The sequence below is a fragment of the Stenella coeruleoalba genome (genome assembly GCF_951394435.1).
Source record: "Stenella coeruleoalba genome assembly, chromosome: 5".
Lineage (NCBI taxonomy): Eukaryota > Metazoa > Chordata > Mammalia > Artiodactyla > Delphinidae > Stenella > Stenella coeruleoalba.
The window spans coordinates 137,825,694-137,839,123 of NC_137150.1; the positions used below are offsets into that span (position 1 = coordinate 137,825,694).

Consider the following 13,430-nt stretch of genomic DNA (forward strand, 5'->3'; position numbering starts at 1 on the left):
AGACATAACAAATGAAGAGGACATAGGCAGTCTATCTGAAAAAGAATTCAGAATAATGATAGTAAAGATGATCCAAAATCCTGGATATAAAATGGAGAAAATACAAGAAACGCTTAACAAGGACCTAGAAGAACTAAAGAGCAACCAAACAATGATGAACAACACAATAAATGAAATTAAAAATTCTCTAGAAGGAATCAATAGCAGAACAACTTAGGCAGAAGAACAGATAAGTGACCTGGAAGATAAAATAGTGGAAATGACTATTGCAGAGCAGAATAAAGAAAAAAGAATGAAAAGAATTGACGACAGTCTCAGAGACCTCTGGGGCAAAATTAAACACACCAACATTCGAATTATAGTGGTCCCAGAAGAAAAAGAAAAGGACTGAAAAAATATTTGAAGAGATTATAGTTGAAAACTTCCCTAACATGGGAAAGGAAATATTTAATCAAGTCCACGAAGCACAGAGAGTCTCATACAGGATAAATCCAAGGAGAAACGCGCCAAGACACATATTAATCAAACTATCAAAAATTAAATACAAAGAACAAATATTAAAAGCAGCAAGGGAAAAACAACAAATAACACACAAGGGAATCCCCATAAGGTTAACAGCTGATCTCTCAGCAGAAACTCTGCAAGCCAGAAGGGAGTGGCAGGACATATTTAACATGATTAAAGGGAAGAAACTACAACCAAGATTACTCTACCCAGCAAGGATCTCATTCAGATTCGATGGAGAAATTAAAACCTTTACAGACAAGCAAAAGCTAAGAGAATTCAGCACCACCAAACCAGCTCTACAACAAATGCTAAAGGAACTTCTCTAAGTGGGAAACACAAGAGAAGAAAAGGACCTACAAAAACAAACCCAAAACAATTAAGAAAATGGTAATAGGAACATACATATCGATAATTACCTTAAATGTAAATGGATTAAATGCTCCAACCAAAAGACATAGGCTGGGTGAATGGATACAGAAACAAGACCTGTATATATGCTGTCTATAAGAGACCCACTTCAGACCTGGGGACACATACAGACTGAAAATAAGGGGATGGAAAAAGATACTCCATGCAAATGGAAATCAAAAGAAAGCTGGTGTAGCAATTCTCATATCAGAAAAAAGGGACTTTAAAATAAAGACTATTACAAGAGACAAAGAAGGACACTACATAATAATCAAGGGATCAATCCAAGAAGAAGATATAACAATTGTAAATATTTATACACTGAACATAGGAGCACCTCAATACATAAGGCAAATGCTAACAGCCATAAAAGGGAAAATCAACAGTAACACAATCATAGTAGGGGACTTTAACACCCCACTTTCACCCATGGACAGATCATCCAAAATGAAAATAAATAAGGAAACACAAGCTTTAAATGATACATTAAACAAGATGGACTTCATTGATATTTATAGGACATTCCATCCAAAAACAACAGAATACACTTTCTTCTCAAGTGCTCATGGAACATTCTCCAGGACAGATCATATCTTGGGTCACAACTCAAGCCTTGGTAAATTTAAGAAAATTGAAATCATATCAAGTATCTTTTCCGAACACAATGCTATGAGACTAGATATCAATTACAGTAAAAAATCTGTAAAAAATACAAACACAGGGAGGCTAAACAATATACTATTTAATAACCAAGAGATCACTGAAGAAATCAAAGAGGAAATCAAAAAATACCTAGAAACAAATGACAATGAAAACACGACAACCCAAAACAGTTCTAATAGGGAAGTTTATGGCAATACAATCCAACCTCAGGAACAAGAAACATCTCAAATAAACAACCTCACCTTACACCTAAAGCAATTATAGAGAGAAGAACAAAAAAACACCAAAGTGAGCAGAAGGAAAGAAATCATAAAGATCAAATCAGAAATAAATGAAAAAGAAATGAAGGAAAAGATAGCAAAGATCAATAAAACTAAAAGATAAACAAAATTGATAAACCATTAGCCAGAATCATCAAGGAAAAAAGGGAGAAGTGTCAAATCAATAGAATTAGAAATGAAAAAGGAGTAACAACTGACACTGTAGAAATACAAGGGATCATGAGAGATTACTACAAGCAACTCTATGACAATAAAATGGACAACCTAGAAGAAATGGACAAATTCTTAGAAAAGCACAACCTTCCGAGACTGAACCAGGAAGAAATAGAAAATATAAACAGACCAATCACAAGTACTGAATTTGAGACTGTGATTAAAAATCTTCCAACAAACAAAAGCCCAGGACCAGATGGCTTCACAGGCGAATGCTATCAAACATTTAGAGAAGAGCTAAAACCTATCCTTCTCAAACTCTTCCAAAATAAAGCAGAGGGAGGAACACTCCCAAACTCATTCTACGAGGCCACCATCACCCTGACACCAAAACCAGACAAATATGTCACAAAGAAAGAAAACTACAGGCCAGTATCACTGCTGAACATAGATGCAAAAATCCTCAACAAAAAACTAGTAAAAAGAATCCAACAGCACATTAAAAGGATCATACACCATGATCAAGTGGGGTTTATCCCAGGAATGCAAGGATTCTTCAATATACGCAAACCAAGCAATGTGATACACCATATTAACAAATGGAAGGATAAAAACCATATGATCATCTCAATACATGGAGAAAAAGCTTTCGACAAAATTCAACACCCATTTATGATAAAAACCCTGCAGAAAGTAGGCATTGAGGGAACTTTCTTCAACATAATAAAGAGCATATATGACAAACCCAGAGCCAACATCATTTTTAATGGTGAAAAACTGAAACCATTTCCGCTAAGATCAGGAACAAGACAAGGTTGCCCACTCTCACCACTATTATTCAACATAGTTTTGGAAGTTTTAGCCATGGCAATCATAGAAGAAAAGCAATAAAAGGAATCCAAATCGGAAAGATGTAAAAATGTCACTGTTTGCAGGTGACATGATATTATACATAGAGAATCCTAAAGAAGCTGCCAGGAAACTACTAGAGCTAATCAGTGAATTTGGTAGAGTAGCAGGATACAAAATTAGGGCACAGAAATCTCTTGAATTCCTATACACTAATGATGAAAAATCTGAAAGAGAAGTTAAGGAAACACTCCCATTTACCACTGCAACAAAAAGATTAAAATACCTATGAATAAACCTACGTAAGGAGACAAAAGACCTGTATGCAGAAAACTATAAGACACTGATGAAAGAAATTAAAGATGATACAAACAGATGGAGAGATATACCATGTTCTTGGATTGGAAGAATCAACATTGTGAAAATGACTATACTACCCATAGCAATCTACAGATTCAATGTAATCCCTATCAAACTACCAATGGCTTTTTTCACAGATCTAGAACAAAAAATTTCTCAATTTGTATGGAAACACAAAAGAACCCAAAAAGCAAAAGCAACCTTGAGAAAGAAAAGCAGAGCTGGAGGAATCACATTCCCTGACTTCAGACTATACTATAAAGCTACTGTAATCAAGACAGTATGGTACTGGCACAAAAACAGAACTATAGATCAATGGAACAGGATAGAAAGCCCAGAGATAAACCCACGCACATATGGTCACCTTACCTCTGATAAAGGAGACAAGAATATACAATGGAGAAAAGACAGCCTCTTCTATAAGTGGTGCTGGGAAAACTGGACAGCTATATGTAAAAGAATGAAATTAGAATACTCCCTAACACTGTACACAAAAATAAACTCCAAATGGATTAAAGGCCTAAATGTAAGGCCAGACACTCTAAAACTCTTATAGGAAAACATAGGCAGAACACTCTATGACATAAATCACAGCAACATCCTTTTTGACCCACCTCCTAGAGAAATGGAAATAGAAACAAAAATTAACAAATGGGACCTAATGAAACTTAAATGCTTTTGCACAGCAAAGGAAACTATAAGCAAGATGAAAAGACAACCCTCAGAATGGGAGAAAATATTTGCAAAGGAAGCAACTGACAAAGGATAAATCTCAAAAATATACAAGTAGCTCATGTAGCTCAAAATCAAAAAAACAAACAACCCAAACCAAAAATCGGCAGAAGACCTAAAGAGACATTTCTCCAAAGAAGATATACAGACTGCCAACAAACACATGAAAGGATGGTCAACATCACTGATCAGTAGAGAAATGAAAATCAAAAGTACAATGAGGTATCACCTCATTGATACTAGTCAGAATGGCCATCATCAAAAAATCTACAAACAATAAATGCTGGAGAGGGTGTGAAGAAAAGGGAACCCTCTTGCACTGTTGGTGGAATGTAAATTGATACAGCCACTATGGAGAACAGTATGGAGGTTCCTTTAAAAACTAAAAATAGAACTACTATACGACCCAGCAATCTCACTACTGGGCATATACCCTGAGAAAACCATAATTCAAAAAGAATCATGCACCACAATGTTCTTTGCACCTCTATTTACAATAGCCAGGACATGGAAGCAACCTAAGTGTCCAGTGACAGATGAATAGATAAAGAAGATGTGGCACATATATACAATGGAATATTACTCAGCCATAAAAAGAAACGAAATTGAGTTATTTGTAGTGAGGTGGATGGACCTAGAGTCTGTCATACAGAGTGAAGTAAGTCAGAAAGAGAAAAGCAAATACTGAATGCTAACACAAATATATGGAATCTAAAAAAAAAAAATGGTTATGAAGAACCTAGGGGCAGGACAGGAATAAAGACGCAGGCATAGAGAATGGCCTTGAGGACACGGGGATGGGTAAGGGGAAGCTGCGATGAAGTGAGAGAGTGGCATGGACATACATAGACTACCAAATGTAAAATAGATGGCTAGTGGGAAGCAGCCGCATAGCACAGGGAGATCAGCTCGGTGCTTTGTGACCACCTAGAGGGGTGGGATAGGGAGGGTGGGAGGGAGACACAAGAGGGAGGAGATATGGGGATATATATATATGTATAGCTGATTCACTTTGTTATAAAGCAGAAACTAACACACCATTGTAAAGCAATTAAGACTCCAATAAAGATGTTAAAAAATTTTAAAAATTTTTTAATAAAATAAAATTCTCCCACCTAAAAAAAAAAATACAATAAAATGATGCATGAAGAACTTACTAAACTCTAAATATAGCTAACTATACATTCATTTAGCCATTGATGTATAGCCAAGGTTTCTTTCCTCAGTGTAGCTCCACTAAGTCATTGCTATTCTATGCTGCATAAATGAAACATCATACATGATCTGTAATATCCAGTTTTTGTTTATTTAAATAGTTGAGAGTCTTAAGACACCTGTGAAATAAGATTCCCCCCACTGATTTTTACGGGGGTTTTTTCTCTTAAAAAAAAACTCTACAGTGTTGAAGGCAGGAATAGGTAGTACTGGGCGAGGGGCATCTTATTTGTGCAGGAGAATCAATGGAACCAATATAAGTCCTCTAAGTACACCAAAGGACCAAAGAAAAGGTCTTTGGAGGTCTGGAACCACAAATATCAAATACTGAAGATATAAAATATTTACATTCACATTTTTCTAAAATTTCTTGACTAGGAAAGGTAGGGTTTTCTGGGTTTTGTTGTTTTACCTTTAATTGCCCTTGGCTCCCCCATCTTTTCTCTCTGTGAGTCATTTGTCTTCCTTTTGGTCAACACGGCTTTTTCCTGGGTCTTCAAAGATCTTGGAACAACCTGAAAGAGAATTTCAATATATTAAGCCCTGGTTTTTTCCCAAATATTAAAACCAAGGATCGACTATACATTTAGTGACAAATCCTGTTTCTGAAACATTACTTTAAAATATCCTAAAAGGGGAATGCACTTAAAATTCTTACTTTAAAAAAAAAAAAAGTGAGGGAGGGAGATGGGGCAACATTTCTCCCAGGGAAGTTCAGCATTACAAAGCAAAAATTAGGAATGAAATGAGGGCCAAGCCTGAATGGATATACTGAAGACCACGTATACTTTTGCAAAGAAAATATTTTGAAAGTGTTTTCCTTTCCTCACAGCCCACAGCTTTAGTAATAATGGTTTCCCCAGATCATTACTTTAGCACTTTTGTCTACTCAAAACAAAGAGTAATGGGGTTTATTCAACATCCTGAGAACTGTAATTAAACAACTGTTTTAGTCCCAGGAAACAAACAGTCTTTTTAATTTGTAGATGCCACAAGGATCCATATTTTTTTTAAGAGATTAGAGAACTACCATATTAAAAAAATAAAAATAAAAAATCTTCCTCAGAATATGCCTGTCGGTGCAGCTCTAACATCCAATCTCTCTGGGTTTTTTTTTTTTTTTTTGGAGATATAGGAATTTCTGTGCTTATGCAAGTTTACAAATCAAATATCCAATCCCAAAATATTTAGTACATTTAACAAAATCCTCACAACATGACTAATTGCAAACGGCAGCTTTTTCAGTCAAAAATATTTTCAAGTTAGAAAATCCTTAAGTATTGCATCAAAATCAATATTTGCAATGGACAATATTATTTATAAATGGTTCCACAGACCAACTGAGACTCCCACTCCACCCAAGAGGCCCCAGCCAACTCCACCTGAAGGCTGCAGGCCTGGGCATCAAGATATTTAAACCAAATTGCCCAACTGGTGGGGCAAAGGGTTCGGTAGGATATGGAAAATCCAAATTCTTGGTGGAAAATTAGGATACAAACCATATATATAGTCTGATTCCAATATCATAAACAGAAAACAGATGGATGAAAAAACAAGAGAGGAAAAAGGGTACAAATGAACTTAGTTACAAAACAGAAGTAGAGTCACAGATGTAGAAAACAAACTTACGGTTTGTTTTCTACAGGGGATAAGGGGAGGGATAAACTGGGAGACTAAGGTTGACATACACACACTACTATATATAAAATAGATAACTAATAAGGACTTACTGTATAGCACAGGGAACTCTACTCAATGCTCTGTAATGGCCTATATGGGAAAAGAATCTTAAAAAAAAGAGTGGATATATGTATATGTATAACTGAGTCACTTTGCTGTACAGCAGAAACTAACAACATTGTAAATCAACTAGACTCCAATAAAAATTAAAAAAAAAAACAAGAGGGGAGATAGAAAGAGGAGGAAGGCTCTAAGAAAGTGCAGGAAGTCGCTACTGGAAGTGGTCTTTGGGTTTCCAATGTGATTTCTGGGGAGTCTTATTTTCTTCTTTATAATCATGGGCATTTTCCAAATTTTCAGAACCAAGAATATTCATCTGGATAATCAGAGAAGAACTACATAATAATGATTGTATAATCCTAAACACGTTTGCAAAGTGTTTTCTTCACAGTGATGTGGGATAAGCGTCCAGCCTCAAGGAACCATGGGGCCTCCCATGCTCAGAGACAGGCTGCTCAGCAGGAAAGGAGGGGACAGCAGTGAATTAGGTCATGCTTCGCATGGCCACACAGATCTTGAGTTAATTAAGGTGTTTCCAAATTTCTTTTTCTCTAAATCCAAAAGCCAATATTGACTATTATTTGGTTAAATGCTTTCCACGGACAAGTGGTTAAAATAGTATTTAGTTTCCAATTGCTGCAAAGGGAACATGGGTTTTAAAAGCCTGGGCTAAAATTTCCTATACTGTGTCATCCTATAGTATGTTTTCGTGCCCAAACCTCTTCTATGCCAAAAGAAACACTTGATTTATGATTGAATATCATTGGACCTGATTTAAAGACAAGAGCAAAGGCCAGAGAAGATTCTATTAAATATGTGCAATGGGTATTTTTAAATTAGCGTTATAATGTTATTAATATTTCATCTATCCAGAGGGCATTTATCTGACAACGTAAATTATCCGTAATGCAGCTGAGAAGCCCACAAAGGATCCAAAAAGATGTCACGAAGTCTAGGGAGAGAGAAGCTTTGCCAGAGAAAAGGCACGCTACCAGCCGCGTGAGGTAACAACCGGCCCAATCAAAGCAGAAAAGTCAGAAAATTATGCAAACCAGACTCAAGAAGTCAAAAAACACAGCCATTTGAGAACCTTGGTATGAGAGCAAACTGCTCAAGCCAGCTGAACAGCCCTCGGTCCTGCAGAAAGCACAGGATGAAGAACATGGTGCCCAGCCCTGCCAAGGTCAAGTGCTCTGAACCCTGTCACCCCTGGATCCAATGAGCCCCCTGATCTACGCAGTAGGAGAACACATGTGATCGTGATCATTGGCAAATTCTCACTGGGAGTGGTCAAAGTTAAACACACCTGAGCATCTCAAGGGCAAGTTTAATTTGCAAAGCAGTCGCGGTGCACAGAGAGACTGGGCTCAGGGCCAGGTTGGTGCTGACCACCAGCGGCCAGCAGACCGCTCTCCACCTCAGTCTGCCCATCTGCAAGCCATGGGTTAGACAGGGATGGTGCGAGTCCAAGGAGACAGTGTTTGTGGCAGTGCCAAGAGAAGAGACACAAGGCATCGTATGTCCAGGGACATGCAACGTCCTCGTTCCATAAACACACAGACAAGAAGCCACTCCCTACGCACAGATTTTCCTGGCCACCTGTGTCAGCAACAGTGAATGTTTCATAAGCTGAGGTCAGCTACTGGGAAGATGGAAAACTAGATGTCCTAGAGAGCTGCTGCCTTCTCGACAGAAAACACCCCGGACCTTGAGTGAACAACAGCCGTCTTTTGTGGAAAGGCTTCATTCCCAGCAGCGGCACCGGGGACAGTCATGGTGAACTGTGAGCCCGCTCATCTGTTTATAGCCCCCTCCCCACAGGTAGCAAAGGCAGCGGACACACTGGCTGCCCCCTTCTCCTGAGAAAGGAAACCCAACTTTGCTTGGGTATGTAGCCCAGCCCCCCGACATGCCCTGGCAAAGGCTGACCCTGCCCCAACTTCAGGGGCAAATCTGATCATTGGGCACCCATTCCTCTTGCCACTGATTGGTTTAGGGATGAGCATGTGATATCATTTTGGCCAATTCAACCCTGGGGGACATAACAAGAGGACTTCTGGAGAAAGTCTCTTGGCTGACAAAGAAAGGTCATGTGATATTGTCCTGTCTTGGGGACAGTTGGAACTGTGACAGCCATCTCAGAACCATGAGAGGTGGGGACCTGAGGACAAAACCAATATGCTGCGATGTCAGGGGAAAAAATGAAGGCAGTCCCCTGAGATTCTGCTTTGGGTGGGGGACGGCAGGATTAATCAACCCTGAAGACACGAAGCATCCTATAGACTACAGTGTCTATGTTCAAAAGAGCCACCTTCCTCTCTTTTATTATCTGTGTCCAACTCAAACAGACATGCTGGATACACTTTTCTGTTCTAATTTTTTAAATAAAATGATCTGCTGGAAATTAGCCCAGCCCATGAATCTTCCTACTTATAACATTATCTCTTAAGACTTGAGAAACAAATAACTATTATCAAGATAAGTGATCTATCTCAGTCTATATATGTATTGAGTGTCCAGGTACTAGAGGTGACACAGAATGGTGCCCTCAGTAAACAAAGGATTTGATGGGGGGATTACACTTCTGGTTAAATGACTGATTGGAGGCAGAATGTGGTGAGGGTCATAAGAGAAGTACAAAAGAGGTGGCAATTCCATCTAGCCTCACGGAATGGCAATGCCTCTTCATAGGAGTGAGTATACCATAGGCACTTAGTATTCAATAGATGGGAACAGGGAGGAGAGTATATAAGGTAGAGGAGAGAGATGAGCAAAGGTATGAAAGTGAAAAAGTACGCAGGAGAGGCACACTGTAGAGTGTCTTTTACTCTCAGAACACAGTTCAGAAATGTTGAATGACTTGTCTCTATAATTAAGAAGTTATGTTGATACTTGTTTCTTTCCACAATCTAAGTTCAACCTACCCTTCAAATCCATTCATTCACTCAACTGTTCCTCCATTCATTCATCCATCACCCATTATCCATCATCCATCCATCCATGATCCATCAATCTATCCATCCATCAATTCATCCATCGTCCATCCATCCATCCATCCATCCATCTACCCACCCATCATCCATCCATCCATCCATCATCCACCCATCCATCCATCCATCCATCTACCCATCCATCATCCATCCATCCATCCATCATCCACCCATCCACCCATCCATCCATCCATCTATCCATCCATCCATCCATCCATCCATCTATCCATCCATCATCCATCCATCCATCCATCATCCATCCATCCATCCAACAATCTATCCATCCATCATCCATCATCCATCCATCTATCCAACATCCACTAAGTCAGTTTCCTCCAGGTGCCATCACTGAGTTAAGCACTAACTAGAGGTGGGCTCTGCCATGAGTTGAGAGTCTAGTGGGAAAGACAAGGTTGTAAAGGAACAATCACAAATACCAACTCCCCCATTACCACGCTTGACCCTCAGCTGCAGAATAACTCCCACAACGGAGGTATGCAGGCAGAACCCAATTGAGCAGAGCACCTGAACTATTGGAGAGACTGAAGGAAGAAAACTGGACAACGAAGAACACAGGGAGGAGCAGTCAGAGAATCAGGAAAAATCTAGAAAGGACCCAAGTCCTGGAGGCCAAGGAAGGACATTCAGTAAGGCAGAAACAGTTCACAGCGTCGATCTCCAGAGAGCTGAAAACGAATGAGAAATTCAATCAACCAACCACACAAGTTGACAAAAAGGTATTGGATTCGGCAAGTCAGAACCTCTGGGTGACCTCCAATAATATTGCCAGTTTCCAAAGGTTTGCTAGTGGAAGGTTGGGAGGATATAAGAAGGTCAACATAGGCTATTCATGAAAGGCACTAAGCAACAAAGAGAGAAAAGGGGAAAGCAGTTTAAGAAAAAAAGAAACACGTGTTCACTCACCCAACATTTGTTGCATGCCTACTGTGTGTCAGAAATGGCCAGCAGCTAGGAATGCAAGAGTGCACAAGACTCAGTCCTGCCCTCAAGAAGTTTACGATGCAATTAGAAGAAGGTTTATCTTATTTGTCTAGCTGGTTTCTTAAGGATGAGAAAAGCAGGTACGTTTATAGGTGGGATAAAGGGAAAGGTGTAGTAGCAGAGACAGATTCTAGAGACAGAGGATCAGGGACAGTCCAGTCTTGAAGACACAGAGGAAAGGCCAGGCCATAATGTCAGCTCTGGCGGGTGGAAGGGACGCCAGTGTCTCAGAAGTGGTGTGTTACTAAATGTTTAGCAACCGGCTCTCCAGGGGAAATCCTCTGATTTGAAGCATTTGGCAATTCTTGTGGAGTAACTATCCCTATCCTGGGCAATTTCAAGAAACTAACAGAAGTCCCTGAGTACAGAGTTGAATAGAGATATGGGCCATCTTTCTAGTAAGTCCGAGGTGCCAGCCCTGGCACACCTGTGCTCCAGAAGCCAAGCAGAGAAAAAAGGCCCCGAAATTACTGTTAAGTTAAGAGGTGATGGTGAGGAAATCTGTGAAGACCAACCAAAGCAGCTGCTCTGCCAGTAGCTGAGTCCCTGAGACATGTCACTTGTAGGTAGGGCAGAAACGAGGGAGATGGCGTTCCAGAGCTAGAAAACACGGCAGTGCTCTGAAATCGCATCCACATCAGCTCTTCTGCCTCTTGAACCTGCTTAGAACCCAAAACGTCGTATGCTGTTCATCGTTACCATCCCTCAACTTGACATCGTTCGTGCGCACACGTGGGTACCTTTCCACTTGTAAATCACTGTGCTGACTTATCCACTCTCAGAACTCAGCGAGGCAATTCCTGGCAGCTTTTCAAATTCCCCAGAGGGGGTCCACCGACTCTCCGTCGTAGAGAAACGTGGTAAAAAATATACCAGAGCAGTTCTGCTGAAAGAAAATGGCAAGAGTCTTCAGGAATCAAGTCTGTGCCATGCATGGCCACGCCTGGAGGCTGCCTGTCAGTTTTGTTTTGTTTTGTTTTGTTTTGTGGTTGTTTGGTTTCATTTCATTTTGTTCCTTAGGGTCAGCCTTTCTGCCATTCACAGCCTTAAGTCAACCTCCATCCTTCATGCTTCTTCCCTTATTCTTTTTCCAAGGAGAGAGCAAAACGAACCTGGACATTAACGCGCCTTACGAGCCTGTGATGTCCTTGGAGGAAGGGACACTGGGTCTTTCTCTCCTTCTTGGCCTCGTCATGCGCATGTGAAAGCATTCAAGCTGATGGGGCTGATGGCAGAGGCAGGGGGGTGGCCGCCGCCTTCCACCAGGACAAGACGCACAGCCACCAAACGGCTCCACAGCCCCTCGGTCTGGGGTCCATGGTCTGCCTCGAGGTCCCCAGTAAAAAAGAGACATTTGAAAGAAAACAGGCTGCGTTTGAAAGGCGGGTGACATCCAGAAAAGGGAAAACAACTATAAATACTACTTCTCTCCCGTTTTACACTGAGCCTTCTGTTAAAGGAAACACATTTACCAGAGTTGTGTTTTTTCCCTAAGCTCAACTGGAAAAACATAAATATTTAGTCATTTCATAACGGCAGACAACTGACAAGCAGGCCACAGATTAAAGGGACATGATGTATTTCTAAGAAAGTTCATCAAACAAAATATATCTTTGAGAACAGAATCCCAAAGTCTGTTTTAGAAGCGAATTTGGCCTTCAAAATGAATGTTGTCTTGATGTCATCACAAGGTCACATCTTACAGACAGCAACTGCTTCAACAGCCATCTATGCAAACAACGAGGTCTGTTTCATATTTTTATTTTTATATTTTGTTTTTTTGGGTTTTTTTGTTTGTTTTTTTGGTACGCGGGCCTCTCACTGTTGTGGCCTCTCCCGTTGTGGAGCACAGGCTCCGGACGCGCAGGCTCAGCGGCCATGGCTCACGGGCCCAGCCCCTCTGCGGCATGTGGGATCTTCCCGGACCGGGCCACGAACCCATGTCCCCTGAATCGGCAGGCGGATTCTCAACCACTGCGCCACCAGGGAAGCCCTGTTTCATATTTTTAAATTACCAACACTGGGCAGAAAAAAGTAAAACATTGTTAATGCCTAACTGCTTTAGAGGATGCATATAAAATAACTAACTGCTAGTTAAATTAATCAATATTGTATTACCATCTCAATATTATAAATGCAAAATTCCTGAGCAGCAAGATCTGTAACAGAGCAAAAATGAAAATAACTTAAATTAATAGCGATATCCTACGTAAGGGACCCAGAGAATATCACAGAGCATCTCTTTCAGATGAAATTCTTCTTTCAGCATCCCTCTAATGTGTTTATTTTGAATACAGTATGAAGAGGCAAGTCAGGAGAGTTAGAAGCTTTTCCTAAGGAAAATCAACTGGCCTAAAGGCAGAAAGAAAAAATTCTTAGGCTCTCCAATAATGCAGATAATTCTCTACATTATCTGCCTTTAAAAAACAAACCAACTGCCAAATACTTACAGAATATTAACTGGAAAAGGTTTCCTTGTGCTCTTTAAGAGTGAGGCATTTCAAAGAACCTTGAACTCATCCTGAAAGTA

At 40.0% G+C, this 13,430-nt stretch overlaps 1 protein-coding gene across 10 annotated transcripts in view; it reads right to left on the bottom strand.

The window, feature by feature from the left end:
• The window catches only part of ERG (ETS transcription factor ERG), a 278,833-nt gene that overhangs the window by 193,425 nt on the left and 71,978 nt on the right, over window positions 1-13,430 (bottom strand). For all 10 annotated transcript variants that reach the window (XM_079921908.1, XM_079921907.1, XM_079921913.1 and 7 more), the window contains one exon: window positions 5,581-5,683. The gene's annotated coding sequence lies outside the window, so the exon portion shown is untranslated. The remainder of the gene's footprint in view (window positions 1-5,580; window positions 5,684-13,430) is intronic.